General features: G+C 41.3%; 1 protein-coding gene across 1 annotated transcript in view; it reads right to left on the reverse strand.

Moving 5' to 3' along the window:
- gli1 (GLI family zinc finger 1) overlaps positions 1 to 18,814 on the reverse strand; it is a 121,205-nt gene extending 102,391 nt beyond the window's left edge. Inside the window, exon 1 of the mRNA XM_021609135.2 lies at positions 18,432 to 18,814. The gene's annotated coding sequence lies outside the window, so the exon portion shown is untranslated. The remainder of the gene's footprint in view (positions 1 to 18,431) is intronic.
- Between the last annotated feature and the right edge of the window lie 1,543 nt (positions 18,815 to 20,357).

The following is a 20,357-nucleotide window of genomic DNA, read 5'->3' on the forward strand; positions in this document are numbered from 1 at the left end:
ATATGATGACTTAACTCAGCTTAAGAGTATGGGATCACTATCATGCCAAATCTATTCACAAATGTAAAGCACCAATCCACAAATGTAAATCACCAATCCACAAATGTAAATCACCAATCCACAAATGTAAATCACCGATCCACAAATGTAAATCACCAATCCACAAATGCAATTCACTATCCCCAAACAAACACCTTTTGATTTGTACTAGTAAATCTACATATTGCGTAAGATTTTTTTTAATAACTGCTGATATGCAGGTCATTTCCAAGGGCTTAAGTAAAATGACTGCCATAAAGATTTGCACGTAGGAGAGAAATGCGCAAACATGACAGATATGGAAAACCTGCACCTCCATATTTGGAAGTGCTTAGGTCACCTGACATTTGGTAGGGATTTGACAACAAGAAATAGACAAAAAGTTCTCATGCGTAGAAGAAAAGTTCTCACGCGTAGAAAGCGATTTGTATTCATAGAAAAAAAGGTTTGTACCCATAGAAAGTGATTTCTATAAATTGATGGCAGCCTCTAGTTCGACCACGTTGATGCCTGCCTTTCAAGGCTGCAGACATTATAGTACGGTAACCATAATATGTTAACCATACGTGCAACCATAGTATGTCCAACGTAAATAATAGAAACCATATCCCTAGATTACTCTATATTTGCAACACTATTGCGGTCTACACCCATTCATCACCCAAATAGTTGAATTAGCTGGCCAGTGTGATAGCACCACTAAATGTGAAGGATATGTCATACATTGTAAGTGGTTATAAACCATCCGCTGTCTCATGTTGCACAGACGATGAGCATTAAGGAGACATAAGTATTCCTGAGGCCTCTAACCGTTTCCCCAGGAGAGGCATGTAAAAAGGTAGAGGGGAAGACTAGGATATGGGATCAGACTTTGTAACAGTATTGCTTCCATCCCTCTCCTCGCCCCAATCTGGGCTTGAACCAGGGACCCTCTGCACACATCAACAATAGTTACCCTCGAAGCATCGTTACCCATCGCTGCGACCAATGCAGAGCAAGGCTACTTCAAGGTCTCAGAGCGAGTGATGTCACCGACTGAAGCGCTATTAGCGCGCACCGCTAACTAGCTATCCATTTCACACCGGTTACACTCACCCCCTTTGACCTCCTCCTTTTCCACAGCAACCAGTGGTCCGGGTCAACAGCATCATTGGGATAAACTTTTCTTCTACGACTACAAAACGCTTTCTATGTGTGAGAACTATTTGTCTTCATGGCAGTCATTTTCCTTAAGGCCTTTGGAAATGACCTGCATATCTGCAGTTATAAATAAATTATAATGCAATATATTGATTTACAGATACAAATCAAAAGGTGTTTGTGGATAGTGAATTGCATTTTTGGATAGAGATTTACATTTGTGGAAAGTGATTCACATTTGTGGATTGGTGATTTACATTTGTGAATACATTTGGCATGATATTGATCCCATATAAGAGCCTTACAAACAAATGAAAATAACAGCAACACCAAGAGATGAACGCAACTCTTAATTTTATTTAACCAGGCAAATCAGTTATGAATAAATTGTTATTTACAATAACGGCCTACACCGGCCAAACCCGGACGATGCTGGGCCAATTGTGCGCCGCCCTTTGGGTGTCCCAATCATGGCCGGTTGTGATCCAGCCTGGATTTGAACCAGTGTGTCTGTAGTGACCCCTCTAGCACTGAGATGCAGTTTTTTAGACCCCTGCGCCAGTCGGGAGCAACGGGAGCCCCGAACAACAATGATATATGAATTGAATTACATGATGCTCTTTTAAAAAACATGTGTGGTCTTTGTCAAAGCTTAACTTTCACCAAATCAAACCAAAGCAGGTAATTGTCTGTCACTAAATTAGGGCCTGGTGGAAAGGAAAGTGACTCTTGCATGTGGTGCCAAATAATTAGGGTCCATAAATGATAATAAATGTGCCACATTGGAGCAACTGTCCATCCAAAGTGGACAAAACAAGACAAGTGAACTAGACAAGTGGACTGAACCTGCTACTCGGGCTGTAGAAACACTCAGCTCAGATCAAAACCCTGGGAAACAGGACCCGGGGTCCCGGCCCGCAGTCCCACAGTTCCTGCCCCGGCAAGTACACTGTCATCCGCTATAGAGCACTTGCAGCCCCATGTGGGTCAGGGTTTGGGTCAATTCAGTTTTCCATTCAGTCAATTCAGGAAGTGCAGTAACGGCATCCCTGTTCAAGTTTGCAACCTCACAAGACCGAGTGGCTGGGTGCCAGAGCTTCCCTCATGTAGGGAAGGAAGCATCTGAGATTGTAAGATAGAATGTCAATATGGGTCTGTTACCTGGCGGGCCATACATGGGGGTCTCAGGTAGCCTCGCAGTGTTTGTTCAGGTGTGACGGGAATCAACATGCAAATCCCCAACACACACACACACACACACACCTTTATCAACTATAAAGAACAATAGACTCAAGATACAACACAGATAAGAATCTTTCTACATCTCTCAGAGTGAACTCTTCTGTGAAAACGTCCTGAATCTACTATTCGACAAGCAACATTGGTACAAACTCCTACTCTGGGAAGATATTTGCATTGCACAGAAGACATGAAAAGAGATGGGAACCCAGAAGAACTTGGGAACTTGCCTATGAGAAGCAGAGCAGGGCCGAGCACAGTGGAGCGTAGCAGAGGTCTTGTTTTGACCCTGTTGTATTAAAGCCAGGCAGGGTGAGCAGGGTGTAAACGCCCAGCAGGAGACTGGGATCTACACAACAGGCCAACACTAAGAGAGAGACCTGCATCACAGGGCCACAACACAATCTCACAGCCTCCCACACACATACACACACTTTCCCTTTCACTGTCTCTCTCGCACCCTTCCACTCTCCCTTCCACAGACACGCACACGCACACACACTAACTGAGCTTCAACACACACACACACACACACACACACACACACACACACACACACAAACACACATACACACAGTAACTGAGCTTCAACACACTGTCACAGGCTACGCTCACACACACACTGTTGGTTAAGGGCTTGTACGTAAGCATTTCACGGTAAGGTCTACACATGTTGTACATGCATGTGACAAATAAAAATAAAGTTTGATTTGATTTGACTAACTGGGATAATTTCCTCCTCTTCTTTTCTCTCCCCCCACCAGTTTCCTTTCTTTCTTTCCTTCCTTCCTTCCTTTCCTTTCCTCTTTTACTTTCTCTCTTTCTCTCACACTCCCCCGCTCCTCCAATGGCAGGTGCACTCCTCCTGTCCCCTTGGAGAGGTAGAGGAAGGAGAGAAGGAGGAAAAGAGCGGGGGAGTCTCCAGGAGAGGAGAAGATGACAGGTTGGGAGGGAGGTTGTAACAACAGCTGCAGAGGGGCAGGACAGTTACACTGTATTTCCAAAATTAGCTTCAAGCAGAGCGCAGCCACAGGTCATCACACTAAGGGTCTGAGGAGACTAGAATGACAGGGTCAATTCCATTTCAATCGAGTACAGGGTTAACTGAATGACAACAGATACAGAATACAATATGGAATATAATTAAATAGTTTGTGGTAGACCTCGTCTCTGAGGAATGCTCCTCAGAGCCAGATGCTGATAACAGCATGGAATCGAACCCTAATATTGACTTGCACCCCCTTTTGCCCTCAGAACAGTCTCAATGGCATGGACTCTACAAGGTGTTGAAGGCGTTCCACAGGGATGCTGGCCTATGTTGACTACAATGCTTCCCACAGTTGTGTCAAGTTAGCTGGATGTCCTTTGGGTGGTTGACCATTCTTGATAAACACGGGAAACTGTTGAGCGTGAAAAACCCAGCAGCGTAGAAGTTCTTGACACACTCAAACCAGTGCGCCTGGCACCTACTATAATACCCCGTTCAAAGGCACTTAAATCTTCTGTCTTGCCCATTCACCCTCTGAATGGCACACATACAGTACACAATCCATGTCTCAATTGTCTAGAGGCTTAAACATCCTTATTCAACCTGTCTCCTCCCCTTCATCTACACTGATTGACGTGGATTTAACAAGTGACATCAATAAGGGATCATTGCTTTCATCTGGATTCACCTGGTCAGTCTATGTCATGGAAAGAGCAGGTGTTACTAATATTGTGTACACTCAGTGTAAATATTTTCTATGCTGATGAGTGAGATAGGAAGCAATGTGAATTATATGAGATTACTAATTTAAAAAATGGGCGAGCCATTCAGACCAGCCTTCCTGATTGAACTTCCTAAACTACATTTCACTTCAGGCAGTTCAGGAAGGAAACTGAAATTCCAATTTCCCTCCATTTCTTTTCAATGTTACCATACATTTTGTTTTCATAAAAAAAAAAAAATCTTAGATAATTTTGTAAACAAAATAACAAAATAACTAAAAAATAGTTAGGTTTGGAGACTTACTAAGAGATTTAGCACAAATTAGTCAAACAAAATAGCAAGTGATGAGTGTAGACCTGGTAAAAGGTCTCGCTCCAGTAGTAACATGCACACAGTAGCGAGACAGTCGCTGTCTCTAGCCAGTCAGTGGTGTGAAACCTACTGCTCCTTCATACCCCATCGCATCAGTCTCCAGCCAACCACAACATGCAGGTGATGAATCTTATACCCTGAGAGGAGACCTGCGGAGCTTGGTGTGTGGTCAAAAAGGACCCGGTCCCCAAAAGGCCAGACTCACTCTCTAATTTAGTCAAACTAGCTGCCGTGTCTCTTTTAATGCCCTGTATTTTTGTTAGTTACTGAAGAGGCATTTGTTGTTTACTGAAGACACATTTTGCTATTGAGGTTGTTGAGTGGCATTCATTGATGTGTTCTGCCAATGATTTGTCTTCAGGCTATTGCATCACGGTTGACTTGGGCCGTCACATTCCTATCGGCTGCAGTCCAATAACTTGACACTCTTTAAATTCCCGCACTTAAACACGTTTTTTTTTTCTCCTTCATTAAGGCACTACACCAGAACCAGTTACATTTAATAGACAGGCCTAAAAAGGGATGTTTGATGTATTTTGAAAATGTGTAAATGCGTTTGATTAATAACATTGTCTGGAAGTGTTCTAAGTACACTGTAAACATCCTAAATGTGTCATCTCTACAGTGAAGAACAACCATGTCAAAACAAAGTTGACATTGAGGTTAAAGAAAGTGTGCTTTAACAATGGACCTGATTTCGCTAACCGTTACTTTGGACAACCAACTAGGATGACTTCATTGCTGTTTGAATCCGCTGGCTCAGCTGAATGAATGAATAATCTGAAGTTAAGACGTTGGTTTCACCACAACATACGCTGAACAGACACACTACACTGAAACAAGTGCCATGAGAAGTGGCGAAAACTGGAGAGAGAGAGACTTTTAAAAATGTTTCACTTCAATATTTGTTCAAGGCCTTAGTTCAACTACCATCTTTGTCAAAGCGGAGCAACCCCGGCACATATTTCACCCTCCTGCGCCAGCACGGCCAAGCCTGTCTGTCTACATCTCTGTGAGGTAATTCAACATGAGGGCATTAGGGTTATTGAAAGACTTGTAAACCATTAAGGGGTGGTTATTATTTACTGTCGTAGGCCTCTGGGGGATAGATTGACTGGGGTGGACTGGGCTACCGAGGGCTTGGCTTGCATCCCAAATGGCTTCCAAAGTAGTGCACTACTTTGACCAGGGCCATTGGAGTTCTGGTCAAATGTAATGCACTGTAGAGAATAGTGTTCCATTTGGGAAACAGCCATGGTATACAGGTTGACCCCACTGTAAGTGTTTGAGAACAATTGAACTCTTGAGAGACCAGACCCGGGCCAGGCAGGGAGGCATCTGGTATTCATTGCAGAGTAGAGAGCAGACCCCCGAGACCCCTCTTCTCCTCCTCCATTGCGTCCATTGCATAATTGTGGCCATTAATTACTAGAAAGGGTTCTCCACTTCATGCTAGCCGATAACCAACAACACAGGGCTAGTAAAATGGTCTCCAGGGCCCATAGGTTGGTATGCAGAGAGGGAACCGAGAACATGAAACATGGCCCTTCAATGTAAGAGAATGCAGAAACTGAGGTTACTCAGAAATCTATTCTACACAAGAACATCTATTTTAGCTGTTAGTCAGGATATCGAATGGAAATGATTGTACTACACTGTTTTTCACCATTTCATTCCAATGACAGCATTAGACATTTCACTCTGGACCGTCGTTTTGGACCGTCCTTTCTAAATCTTGAAAGGAAAACATAATTTCATAATTTGTTTGTTGCTGAGTGAGTTAACATTGCCCAGCTCATATAGAAATAGAGCAACCAATGTGGAGGTGGAAAGAGAGAGAGAGAGAAATAAAGAGAGCACATTGAGAGAGAAATTTCAAAAGACGTGTGAAAATCACATTTTAAGCTAGCTGGTTAACTTGCCCTCACAGCTAGCTATGCTATCCAATATACCTAGCACATCCAGCTTGGAAGATAGAAATGCTACATCCAGACATTGTGAGTACGTGCTTATAAGATACACATACAGTTAAAGTGTACATACACTTAGTTTGGAGTCATTCAAAGTCGTTTTTCAACCACTCCACAAATTTCTTGTTGACAAACTATAGTTTTGGCAAGGCGGTTAGGACATCTGCTTTGTGACACAAGTCATTTTTCCAACAATTGTTTACAGACAGATAGGCGATAGCTAGCCTTCCATTTCATCCTAGCTAGCTATTTGTATCTTCTGTTTATTGTTAGCCGTCCATTGGTTTTTGTTACATTTAATAGACAGGCCTAAAAGGGATTTTTGATGTATTTTGAAAATGTGTAAATGCGTTTGATTAATAACATTGTCTGGAAGTGTTCTAAGTACACTGTAAACATCCTAAATGTGTCATCTCTACAGTGAAGAACAACCATGTCAAAACAAAGTTGACATTGAGGTTAAAGAAAGTGTGCTTTAACATTTTACCTGATTTTGCTAACCGTTACTTTGGACAAGATCAAGACGTCAATATTTTATATATACAAAAATCGGGAATTACAGCACAATGTGATCAAATTCTGAATTTGCGATTAATCATGATTAATCAAAGCAAATTCCTGCGATTATCTCGATTACATTTTTTTAAAAACATTTGACAGGCCGATTTTGAGTTGAGCAGACGAGCCTGATCTTTCTCATGGTGTACAAAACAAACATTGGGATACTGGCATGAAACCCATGAGGCAGAATTACTCCTTATCTGATCCAAGGCCTGACTGGAGGATTTCTCTCTCTCTCTCTCTCTCTCTCTCTCTCTCTCTCTCTCTCTCTCTCTCTCTCTCTCTCTCTCTCTCTCTCTCTCTCTCTCTCTCTCTCTCTCTCTCTCTCTCTCTCTCTCTGTGTGTGTGTCATTTCACTTAGTATACCCTCTTCTCAGCGAGGTAGAAGTTTGGCAAATCATGTAGTTTCTTTGACCATTGGATGAACTACTTGCTTTCACTTTATGGAAAAGAACATAGTTATTATGTAAACACATGTTATTTGGAATGGAGAGCATATTTCAAGAGGACACACACAGTCAGTACGCATGCACAGAATCACACAGGCACGTACGCACTCACGCACACACACTCTTCCTCATTCCTTTTCTGCATGAGTTAACAAGAACACACTCCAGCCTTGAATAACATTAAAGGGGCAATCTACAGTTGCTCAATACATGTTTGGATTTATAAATGAATGATATGTACCTATTGATTCTTGAAGAATATAACTTAGAAATGAATGCCTTATGGATTAGTTCAACTGTCGTACCCCACCAGAACCCAAAATATAAGCTTATTTTCCACCAATGTTTGTAAACAAGGTACACTACCATTCAAAAGTTTGTGGTCACTTAGAAATGTCCTTGTTTTTTAACGAAAAGCTAATTTTTTTGTCTATTAAAATAACATAACATTTATCATAAATATAGTGTAGACATTGTTAATGTTGTAAATGACTATTGTAGCTGGAAACGGCTGATTTTTTTATGGAATATCTACATAGTAGGCGTACAGAGGCCCATTATCAGCAACAATGTGTGTTAGCTAATCCAAGTTTACAATTTTAAAAGGCTAATTGATCATTTGAAAACCCTTTTACAATTATGTTATCACATTAAAGAAGCAATAAAACTGGCCTTCTTTAGACTAGTTGATTATCTGGAGCATCAGCATTTGTGGATTTGATTACAGGTTCAAAATGGCCAGAAACAAAGAACTATTCTTGTTCTGAGAAATGAAGGCTATTCCATGCAAGAAATTGCCAAGAAACTGAAGATCTAGAACAACGCTGTGTACAACTCCCTTCACAGAACATCGCAAACCAGAATAGAAAGAGGAGTGGGAGGCCCCGGTGCTGTGCTAACAAAATTGCAAACTGGTTTTCTAATGATCAATTAGCCTTTTAAAATGATAAACTTGGATTGGCTAACACAACGTGCCATTGGAACATAGGAGTGATGGTTGCTGATAATGGGCCTCTGTACGCCTATGTAGATAATCCATGAAAAATTCTGCCGTTTCCAGCTACAATAGACATTTACAACATTAACAACATCTACACTGTATTTCTGATCCAAAAAGTCTAACATTTTCGGGACCCAAAGGTCTGTGGTCTGTGGTCTTAACCTAAAGGAAATACTATTTCAGAGACAATACTAATATTAATAAGACTGAAGGGATGAGTAAAAAACAAGCCCCATGGAGGAGTAGAATGAAAGAAAGAGAGAGAGAGAGACAGAGAGAGAGAGAGAGCGAGAGAGAGAGAGAGCAAGAAAGAGAGAGAGAGAGAGAGACAGACAGAGATACAGAGAGAGAGAAAGAGAGAGAGAGAGAGAGAGGGGGGGGGGGGGGGGGGTGCTGCCAGTCAGACCAGGACGGTTGAGATGTAAAATGTGTTCCAGCAGGAAAGCTGAAGCTGAGTAGTCTGGAATCAGTCAGCAACTTTCCCTTCCCCTGCTTTCCTACTCCAGCCTCTCCCCGCTGCTGCCTGCAGCCCACCCAAGAAGCAGCCTATGGGCATAAATTTGAAAGCTTGACTCACTGCGGATTTAAAACAATCTGCGTCTCTAGCTCCCCCCTCTCCCTTTCTCTCTGCTTTTCCTCTCTCCTTCTCTTTCTCCTACTCACTTTCTCTAAAATGCACTCTCTTTCTCACTCCCTCTCTTTCTATCTCTCCTCTCTCTCCTTTCCCCCTCTAAAATGATCTCAAATTCACTCTATTTGGTGCCGTCGTTATCAGAGAGAGAATCCCAGCGGTAAATGAAACAGAACTCTTTCTCAGTTCCTGCCAACAATATTATTTTGCTAAGCTAAATTGGGTTTGTCTTGTGAGTTGCATTGAATGAACAGAAACAGTATTGGTATTGGTGTATAGCTAGCTACGTGTGTGTGTTATCAGTGTGTCTGTAGCTAGCTGTGTGTGTGTGTGTGTGAGAGACTTGTATTGTTCGACTTTCGCCACATAACGTGTTAGATAAAGATTCGAATGTACGTTGGTAGACGCGTTAAGATCAAAAGGGGTAAATGTAACTTCCATATAGTTTTTTCCACCCCTTAAAAACTACTAACAGTTGTCTGTCTCAATGTTTAATATTTTTTTCAAAGAGGAAGTTAACTATTCCTTTATACATTAATTTACTAGTTTCATTTACCGGTTTGCATACAACATGAGTAAACAGAAACGTAATACAAAGCACAGATGTAGCTTGAAAGAGCAAACAATTCATTCAACTTCTTTCAGTCTATTTAACCCCCCCAAAATTACAATGAGAGCTTTATTGTGTTTGCTGTTGTTTTGTGTATCCTGCTTTAGTTTATCTTAAAATTATGTCTGATTACAAATATGGCTAAAATAGTAAATCTATAACTAAACACAATCACCTGGACCTTGCTTGATGTTAAACGTTTAATTCTGAAAATCATAAAATCATACAGATTTTGTATTTTTGGTAAATATTTGTAATCTTCAGAAGTTCCTTTGTTTAGAAGGTATGTCAGACAGATAGAGAGGTGTAAATCTCCTCCTGTCACATCAAAGCACTGTGTACAATTAACAGTTTAGAACTCTACAGTCAGTTCTAGAGAATCACTCTAGAATGAGTTGTAGTCTGCTCTATAAAGTCAGTTCTAGAGTCAGTTCTAATTCTAATCACTCTAGAATCAGATGTAGTCTGCTCTATAAAGTCAGTTCTAATTCTAATCACTCTAGAATCAGTTGTAGTCTGCTCTATAAAGTCAGTTATAATTCTAATCACTCTAGAATCAGTTGTAGTCTGCTCTATAAAGTCAGTTCTAATTCTGATCACTCTAGAATCAGTTGTAGTCTGTTCTATAAAGTCAGTTCTAGAGTCAGTTCTAATTCTAATCACTCTACAATCAGTTGTAGTCTGTTCTATAAAGTCAGTTCTAGAGTTCTCTAAAAGACACTTTTAGTAAATAGTAGGAATCTTCTGGACATGGTTTCATACTGAGTGCTCTTCTCAGCAGTAGCAACGTTTGGGTAAAATCACCCGGGGAAGCCAATCCAGAAAGAAAAAAAATATTACAACCTATGTGTTAATAATAATTGCGTTTTTTGCTCTATAACCTGTTAGTTCACATGCCTTGACACTGTGACAAATAGGCCGAAGGCCGAGGCAATAAGAAGACACGGTGGCAGAATAAATTCAACCACACATTTGTTTCATTACAAAACCGGAGAGCAACATCTGTTCGGTGAAGTCCACAAAACATATTGCATGTAACAAACAGTTACATGATCTACAGCATAGTCAAGCACGGTGATGCAAAAATATTTGCTCATTAGCCTAACTTCCTTTCATGGGCAACAATACGCCAGGCCAGCTAGTTAACATTAGCATACTACATCTAGCTAAACGTTTAACTTTTATCCTCTCAGGCCACGAGTACAATGTATGAATTTATGGTTGGATCAGAATCACCTTTATAATTATTGGCCAGTACGGAGAATTAAGTAAAACCACCAGTCCAAATCCCTGGCTAATTTAGGCTAATTTAGGAAAGGGACAGTTTTAGCTAGCTATCTTGCTAGCCACCGGAGGACAACAACACAACAAGACACAACAATTTTCTGTCAATAATGGCATTTGGTCTGAAGCCAAATCCAAACTGGCTTCCCTTAACACTTTTTTTGGGGTGTGCCAGGACCATTCACATCTGAGCTCACTCAATTTAGCTCAACGCTGATTGGCTATTATTATTTTAAAAAATGGAGGCCAGATGTTCACTGGCTTCCCTTGCATTCAAATATTATTATTTATTTTTATTATTTAATCTTTATTTAACTAGGCAAGTCAGTTAAGAACAAATTCTTATTTACAACCCGGACGACGCTGGGCCAATTGTGCGCCGCCCTATGAGACTCCCAATCACGGCCGGTTGTGATACAGCCTGGAATCAAACCAGGGTCTGTAGTGACACCTCTAGCACTGAGATGCAGTGCCTTAGACCGCTGCACCACTCAGGCAGCAACAATATCATAGTCTTTCTGTCCAGACAGCATCAGATAGACTGTGTACACATACTGAAGGGCACTGTTTCGTTCTCTCGAATGCTTTCTCCGGTGAGATACATTTAGCCCTTGGAAATTGAAGTAAATGTATAAAACACAGAGAGAAGAAAGATAAATTATTTTGTATGTTTTTGTCTTTTTTCTTAATAATTATTTTGCCCTTGGAGATGGTACGTGATAGTTCTTGTGGCATTTAGTTGCATGTTTGTGCCTCACCTTACTTCCGACATTGCTAACGATGGCCACTGGTTGTCTGAATAGACCATAACTCTATCTACAACTTGTTTGGGGTGACTGTGCTTGTGGCATTTAGTTGTCGTGTGTGTGTCCTATCACTCTATCTACGTCTAGTAAAGTATCTAGTCGTGTGTGTGTCCTTTTACTTACAACTAGTGAAGTACAGTTTCTAGTCTTGGGTGTCACCTTTAAAGAAAAATGTTTAACCAGGTAGGCCAGTTGAGAACAAGTTCTCATTTACAACTGCGACCTGGCCAAGATAAAGCAAAGCAATGCGACAAAAACAACACAGAGTTACACATGGGATAAACAAACGTACAGTCAATAACGCAAAAGGAAAATCTATGTACAGTGTGTGCAAATGTAGTAAGGTTAGAGAGGTAAGGCCATAAATAGGCCATAGTGGCAAACTAATTACAATTTAGTATTAACGCTGCAGTGATAGATGTGCAGATGATGATGTGCAAGTAGAGATACTGGTGTGCAAAAGAGCAAAAAATTAAATAACAATATGGGGATGAGGTAGTTGGGTGTGCTATTTACAGATGGGCTGTGTACAGGTACAGTAAGCTGCTCTGACAGCTGATGCTTAAAGTTAGTGAGGGAAATATAAGTCTCCAGCTTCAGTGATTTACTTTACTTTCGACATAAATCTATCTATAACTACCTGGTAACTTATCTAGGTGTGTGTGTGTGTCATTTACAACGTTATGACCACGTGTGCTGATTTGATCTGATTTAAGAGGTGTGCGATCATGAGACTTTCTACCCAACAACCTATTAAAACAACATATTTACAAACATATTAAAGCTACTATTTTTACTACTAGTCACCGAAAGAGCGAAACAGAATATGAACGACAAGTAAATGGAGATGCATACTGTATGAAAGTGATACAAAGTCTGAGAAGGATCGAGAGAGAGAGAGAGGTAAAAAAAAGGGTAGAGAGATAAGGAGTGATAGGGCGACAGACAGAGACAGAGGTAGAGGGGACACACACACACACACACACACACACACACACACACACACACACAGAAGAGAAAGGACAGAGAATCTTCTTCCTGTAGTCAGTGGGACTGGTGAGGACAGAACAGGGCTGTCAGTTCAGGAATCAGGACCTCTGCCAGCCAAGTCACTCCCTGATCTGGATCATTATCTCAGAGCTGTGATAGTAGATTTGTTGTGGAGGGTTGGAGGCCCATCGACACACGCAATGTGCTAACCGCCGAGGCTATGAAGAGAGTGTGTGTGTGTGTGGGCGTGTGCATGTGTGTGTGTGTGTGCGCGAGCGTGCGTGCGTGTGTGCGTGTGTGTGTGTGTGTGTGTGTGTGCGCGAGCGTGCGTGCGTGTGTGTGCGGAAGTCTGCGTTCCTTCCAGTTCCACTGGAAGTCGGCAATAATTGTTCCAGCAATAAAAATGTAATAGCTTATCACATAAACGCTGTGGAAATTAAGTGACTGTGTATGAACTTCTCGGCTCCTTTATTGACTTGAGTTTAGCAGTCTTATAGACCCGTGTTAAATGTTACTGAGGGCATTTGGATTAGTGATCTGTTTCTGGAGGATTCTCCGATCTGTTCAGTTTTTACAGAAAGCTGGAAGAGAAGAGGAAAGAGGGGAGAACATCAACATTCAAAATTCAGAGTGTTCTAGTCACTCGGATGACGGAACCCAAGCGCACGGTTGCCATTGCAACAGAAGGAAATAAAAAACACTGTCTCGTCGTCTCTTTTTTGTCTGCAGGGAGAACGACACCGTGTGAGTCATCAACAGCATTTCATGAGAGAACACACAAACTCACACACAGATTGCATGCGCACGCACTTACACGTATGCACGCACACAGACACACACACACACAGTTTAAAGATAAAGCGATCACTCAGTAACTCAGCAACCCCAAATAGAATGTCTTCATTGTATTTCGTGTCGATGTTTTCAATCAAGTGCGGTATAACCTGTACAAGATATGAAGGGATAAGGACTTATTGTTAACTTACAAATATTCCAATTCAATCATTTAGATATGCTTGTTTAGCTCAAAAGTGAACACAATCGGTACAGATACGAAGCTCTCTCTTGCATGTGCCCTTCTAATTAACATCAACTGGATGATGGAGAATGTTGACAATTTATGGCTTCAACCTGTTCAGCCAACCATTATTCTAAATTCAAGACAATGCAAGTTGTGATCTGAAGAAAATAAATCCAAAGAGGTGTAGTTATATCCTCCTCTCTACCTCCTCTCTCTTTCATCACACACAGATAGAACATGTTTCATTCAGCTTGTGCCCTGGCTGGCTATCAAACCCCAATTCACTAGACTACCATTTACTCCACTATAGACTTCCATTTCATCCACTGACTGCCATTTAATTTCATAATGTTTCACTCTGCTTTAGTCCTATTCTATCTGACCCCGGTACAATCCACTGACTGATCCTGATCAGTACCAGTCTGTAAACCCTGATCAGTTCCTAGGACCTCATTGTGATGGGCTATGCTAACACAACAGGGAAATTAGCAAGGATCACCGTGGCGTACGACTCCCATGGGTGTGTGTGTGTGTGTGTCCCTCACCTGGTTCCCATTACCAACGCTTTATTTTTAATATCAACCACATGGGACATTAGCAGCCTCTCTCTTTCTCTCCATCTCTCTTTCCCTTTGTCTCTCCCAGCCCGCCACCTTCATTCAAAGGCCTGTTGGATCAGAGAGAGAAGAGGTGGATCCAGTCCACTGTTCCCCCCCGGGCGCCGAAGGCGTGGATGTCGATTAAAGCAGAACCCCGCATCTCTCTGATTCAGAGGGTTAAATGCGGAAGACATTTCAGTTGAAGACATTCAGTTGTACAACTGACTAGGTATCCCCCTTTCCACATGTTACTGTGAGCAGCAGTACTCTCTCTCTCTTTTAATTCAATTGTCCCCTCTCTCTCTCTCTCTCTCTCTCTCTCTCTCTCTCTCTCTCTCACTCTCTCTCTCTCTCTCTCTCTCTCTCTCTCTCTCTCCCTCCTTCTTTCTCCCCCTATCTCTATCTCTCTGCCTCTCTCTCAACCCGAACTACTACACCACACATTCCGTTGACACATGCTACTACACTCACACACACACATGTGCATGCCAAACATACGCACACAAACGTACGCACACACAGAGAGGACACCCTGCGGGCTCTGAACATACACCTCACACTGACACACACACTTTGAGCTTCCTCTGCTCTTAACTACTTGTAAATCATTAAGGTTGATTGTGTTACAACTGATATAAAAATAGATGCTTAGAGAGACACAATCATTAGGCATTGATGAAAGGTTTTGTGTTCTCAACTGACTTGCCTGGTAAAAAATGAACATTAAATAAATACCATTTTTGGGGATGAGAATATGTAAATGAAATGTCTTTAATTGAAAGTTCATTTAATTTAATTTCTCAAACCATGTTCCAGATATTTCCCATGACTATGACGTTTCTCATTCCATTCTGTGTGATCCACAGCTAATGCCATTCAACCTTTCAAAATGTCTAATGCCTTTGCCCTCTTGTGTCAACCATCTACTTAGTAAAGCAAGTGCTCCTCCGCCACTTCTATTCTCTTTCTCTCCCCCACTCCTCCCCTCCTTCTGAGGCAGAGTAAGGACACTAGCTTTTTCATCAAGGTTTTATGGGGAAGAAGTTTATAACTAAGTTAGTACGCAGTAGGCATTCAATGAATGTGACCAATAACTTGGTTATTACATTAGAGTAACAAAAAAAAAAATCCAACAACTTTCAATTGATCGACAGGAGGCATTCAAGGAGATGGAGAAAGGGAGGGAGCGAGAGCGAGAGAAAGAGGTGGAAAGAGAGGAAGAGACTGAGAAACAGCACTGCCACCGGGCACGCTTTAATGCTAAAACACCACGGCAAGAGAGAAATGAACAGGAAAAAACACCCTTTCTTTCTTTTGTCTAATCCTCACAGAAAATGACACACAATTATGAAGGGAGAAAAGGAGAGATGCAGGGGGATAAAGAAAGAAAGAGAGGGGTCTCGGAGCATCGAGAATCATGTGCTAGCTAGCACGTGTGTGTGACTCCCCTGGTGCATCCACAGCCCAGTCCCAGTCCCTGGCTCTCTGCACCACACAGCGCTAGGCTAGCTGCAGCCGCTCTGCTCTGAGAGGGCCTATGGCAGTGCTGCAGCCGCTCTAAAGGTCTATGGGCCTGGGAAAGACAGCTGCTATTAAAGCCGGATTGTTTCAGGTTCACAGGGTGTGAAAGGGCCTGATTGAGGGCCTCTGATCCCAGTGAGGGTGGTCTCTCTCTCGCTCTCTTTTGGAGAGGTGGGAGGGGGGATGTGACCAATGCTGCGAGTCACGTGACGTGTACCACGCTTAGCGGACTAAAATGGAATCTGCTGGACAAAAACACACCACTTGTTGCTGCTTGCCTGGTCTGCCTGGCAGTGGTCTGCCATGGTCTTGTCTGGCCTGAGGTCCAGTGTGTGCTAAGTGCCAGCTTCCAAAATCTGGTTCCTTCTACATCTTTACCTGGACTTTCGATTTGTATTCACTTTGATTTGTTTGTGGTCTTCTCTTGTAGGAAAGGGACTTCCAGACTAACACAATCCCCGGAGTGTGTCTAACTCCGCTGAAAGCTCGCCTCGTTGAAAACTCCAACCATAATTCAAGACCACTTCCCTATGTTTCCAAAAACATTCACCCGTTAGTCACAATATGTATGTGTATGATAAATAGGCTTCTAAAAACATTATAGTCTATGTTTACGATCAAACCGTTTTCTTTAATGATGAATAATAATACAGTAATACAAATATTGCCTCTCAATTACATCATCTAAATAAGAATGTGCTTCTTAGCTGAGCCACCTGGTTAAATAACTAGGATAGATCAACTCTGAGGTAAAATGAGAAAACAGACGTTTCAGCTAGCTGGTGATAAAACAGAGTACAAGTCATCTTACTGCTCCGATAGGTAGCCACCATATAGGAGGAAGAGAGATACTTCCTGTATACTTTATTTGTTTAGGCCCTGTCCTAGCGGGGAGCCTTTTGGCCATAACACAGGCCCATCACACTCTGACAAAGACTAGGGGGAGGAGGAAGATCCTTTGCAGAGGTTTTCACACCAACCAGACCACAGACCAGTCGTGGGACAAGTGCAATTCTCTCCTCTCCTATTTTCTCCTTTCCTCTCGCTCTCTCATCCTCTCTGCTCTTCTCCTCGGTCCTCTCCTCCTCTCTTTTCCTCTCCTTGCTGCTCTAAATCTCAATCCCTTTCCATTTCATCAGTAATTATGTCCCATGTTGTCCCATAAGGCCAGGAGATTTTTCTTGTCAGGTCGCAAGGTTAGGTTTTCCCTGACTGTGTGACCAGACCAGATAAACATTCAGGCATTATTTGTTGATGTTGAGCGATATTGTGGCTGTGGAGTGTGTTGATTGCCATACAACAGTCTTCTGGCTCTCCTCCTTGTCAATAAAGGATACAAAGGTGTTTGCCTGTTGAGGTCAGTCTAGTATTGACAAACCCTCTATATTAGTTTAAAGTTCATAAAGGGTCATAATCTGAACATATTAGCAGATCAACGCCTAAAAACTCTTTAAGAGTAATTACTGAGATTAACAAGCTTCATGTGTGATTTCATATTATGGTTTTGGCCATTTCTCAAGAAAGAAAGAAAGAAAGACAGTTTAAAAAACATGATCACCAAAGGACTTGGATCTTATGTCAGAGGCCTACATATCTGGTCAATAATGATGTTGTTTTGCTGTGGCTGTGGGTGTCCTGACAGATGACATTTGAAAAATATATTGGCACCTCAAGTATTTCAGGTTACGAGAAACAGCTGTTATCATGCGCCCCTACAACCCCTCTGTGGAATTCTGGGACACACATGGCGAGGAGCTGTGCAGGCCGATGGCTTTTGAGTCTGTGTGGCTGTGTCACAGGCCGAATAGACTACCAAAACCTCTACTAGCATATGTTGAGGTAGTGGTGGGACATGTGAGACGTGTAATTCCAAAATTCTCTAGTTATTTTTTTTTAGGCACGATAAGCAAAATCTCTTCAAGCAAAGACAAATGCCAAAACATGCATTGACTCTTGAAAGGCTATTCTCAACCATCAACACTTTGAAAGAATTACAAGCCAAGAAAAGAAGTGAGAGATGAGTTGGGAACGTCCAATGCTCAGTTAAAAATGAGAGGCATTCTTCACTAGTTAAAATAAGGTAGGCTATTGAAATGTACTATTCATTGAAGATATTTCAGATGTGCTCCACTGGCAGCAATAGCCTATAATCAATAAACTTAAATAACTAAAGACAATGAAATTTGCAGAATTTTGGCTAACATTGATTAATTCTGTTTATTCAAAGTAAACACCACACGCACCACCATCACCTATTAGATTGAATGTATCCCAATTAGACCATCCTCACCGGAGGTGACAGCAATCTGACAATAGCCATAAATATATAGTCAACATGACATTACATGACTGGGAAATCAAAATAAGACTTGCATAGAAACAAACAACAAAGACACCTTCAGCACCCCTTTCCTTCCAAAACCACTCATATCGACGAATTTTGGTAACGTAGAATGGAGTATATGGAATAGATTAAGCATGGCAATACCTTCTATGAAAAGTTGAAGACGTCTGCATCAGTTTGTTGACTTGATCCCAAGACTTTGGAAGTTTTGGAAGTTTGGGGGTGAGATCTCTTGCGTCCCGCTGGGGGTTCAAGAATTTCCAATAAAGCTCCCTCTCTCTCTGCGTTCTGGCAGACATACAGATGGAGCTGCAGGAATGATCCTTTAGTTCTTTCTTCTATTCCTCCCGTGTTCAATTCACGTCTTTGTCCAATTTGTAGGAGCTTCTTTCCATCGTTTTCTTTATAGGTAATTCTTGAAATCAGTGTGCAGGACAGCATTGAACAAACCCCATATTCGGTAACCAAACTCCCGCAAACCCGAAGTTGGTTGCACAGTCAATGGTGGAATGCGAGACCTCTCTTCTCCTCCCCACTCCCTCCCTCCCTCCTTTCTCAAAGTATGTGGACCACCCCGAAACAGGAAGTTCACTTTTTGTTTTTCTTATAAAAAAGAAAGACCATGCTGGCTGCTTGGAGTGCAATAATAGTTTCTTCCACTAGCTAAAGACCATGCAATGCAAGCGAACAAAATTAACCATATGTTAAAACAGATAAATAGTACAATTACATATTATTTTTTACATAGTCAGTCAGTTTGTTTTACTGACAATTACAATCATAATTCACTATCATATTTACCATATGATACCTATCTATAACCGTTTATAAAATTGTTTGGTCATATGGTGGTTTTAAAATGATACGGGTCTCATTTGACGCTTGGGTATAAAACTTTTCTTTCTTGAACAGCAGCGTGTGTGGCACTAGGGATGCTGATTCCTGCATGTTACGCCTTACTGGAATCCAAGGTGCACCGCAAAACCTGGAATGGAGTCAGACCATCACGTTTTAGGAGGGAATGCATACAGTGGGTTAGGAACGCAATACATTTGAAGATTGAAGGCGCATTGCAATAATATTGATCTAGAACCAGGTTTCCATCCGACCTTTTTGTGCGAGTTAAAATATGTCGGATAAAAAAATGTCACCCCAGGCCTGTTGGAAACAGCAAACTTGTCAGTAAACTTTCAAAATGTTGTCAAAATAAAATGCTATAGAACAGGTGGTATCTTTTTGTGTCGGTAAAATTAATAATGCGAGAAATAGCGAAGGAAATGCCTTTATGCGCACTTTACGCGATTATATGTTTCCCCACTTGGGAACGAATGCAGTTTATTAGGCTACAGATTAAACCAATTATGATCAATTTCACAATGTGCTGTGAAAGAGCACGCGGTGATTGGTGCTCCTTTCCAATACATATTGAGGGTCTTCATCTGGAAAAATGATGATCGATGCTTGGCTACCTTTTGACAGATATAAAAAAAATCTCGCTATTTTGTCCATAATAATCTCATCATGTAGGCTATTCTCCCACACTGTATTTGCCAGCTGTTCGGTAGAGCACATGTGTCAAGACCAGAGTGGGCACATTTGGAATATAACACACGTTGTGTTGTTGTTGACAAAACCCTCAGTGGAGTTGAAAATACGAGGAAACCCATTTAATTTGTATTCTTTATTCGGTACATGGGAATTTAACTGCAAAACGTATTTTTATGTGAACTATGTCATCACACACAGCCTTGTATCTGCAACAGGTCCATTTGATGTAAGCATCTCTGTTGGGATTTTTTTTTAAATATTCGCATGAAAATCTGTTGCCAAATAGATGGAAAAATAGTCATAGTAAACTTGTACAAATACATACAGAAAAATTTGAGATGCAACGTTCATAATTGCTGTACAGCATGTTAATATAATTTTGTTACTAGAGTAGGCTATTGTATTTTGGTAACACTTAACATCAAGTTATTTTACCTGAGTAAAATTGTAATTACTCTAGTAACAACATTGTAACATATCACATATTAAGATCAACTTATAATATAAAGTGTTACCAAAGTG

This window comes from Oncorhynchus mykiss, chromosome 7 (genome assembly GCF_013265735.2).
Source record: "Oncorhynchus mykiss isolate Arlee chromosome 7, USDA_OmykA_1.1, whole genome shotgun sequence".
Classification (NCBI taxonomy): domain Eukaryota; kingdom Metazoa; phylum Chordata; class Actinopteri; order Salmoniformes; family Salmonidae; genus Oncorhynchus; species Oncorhynchus mykiss.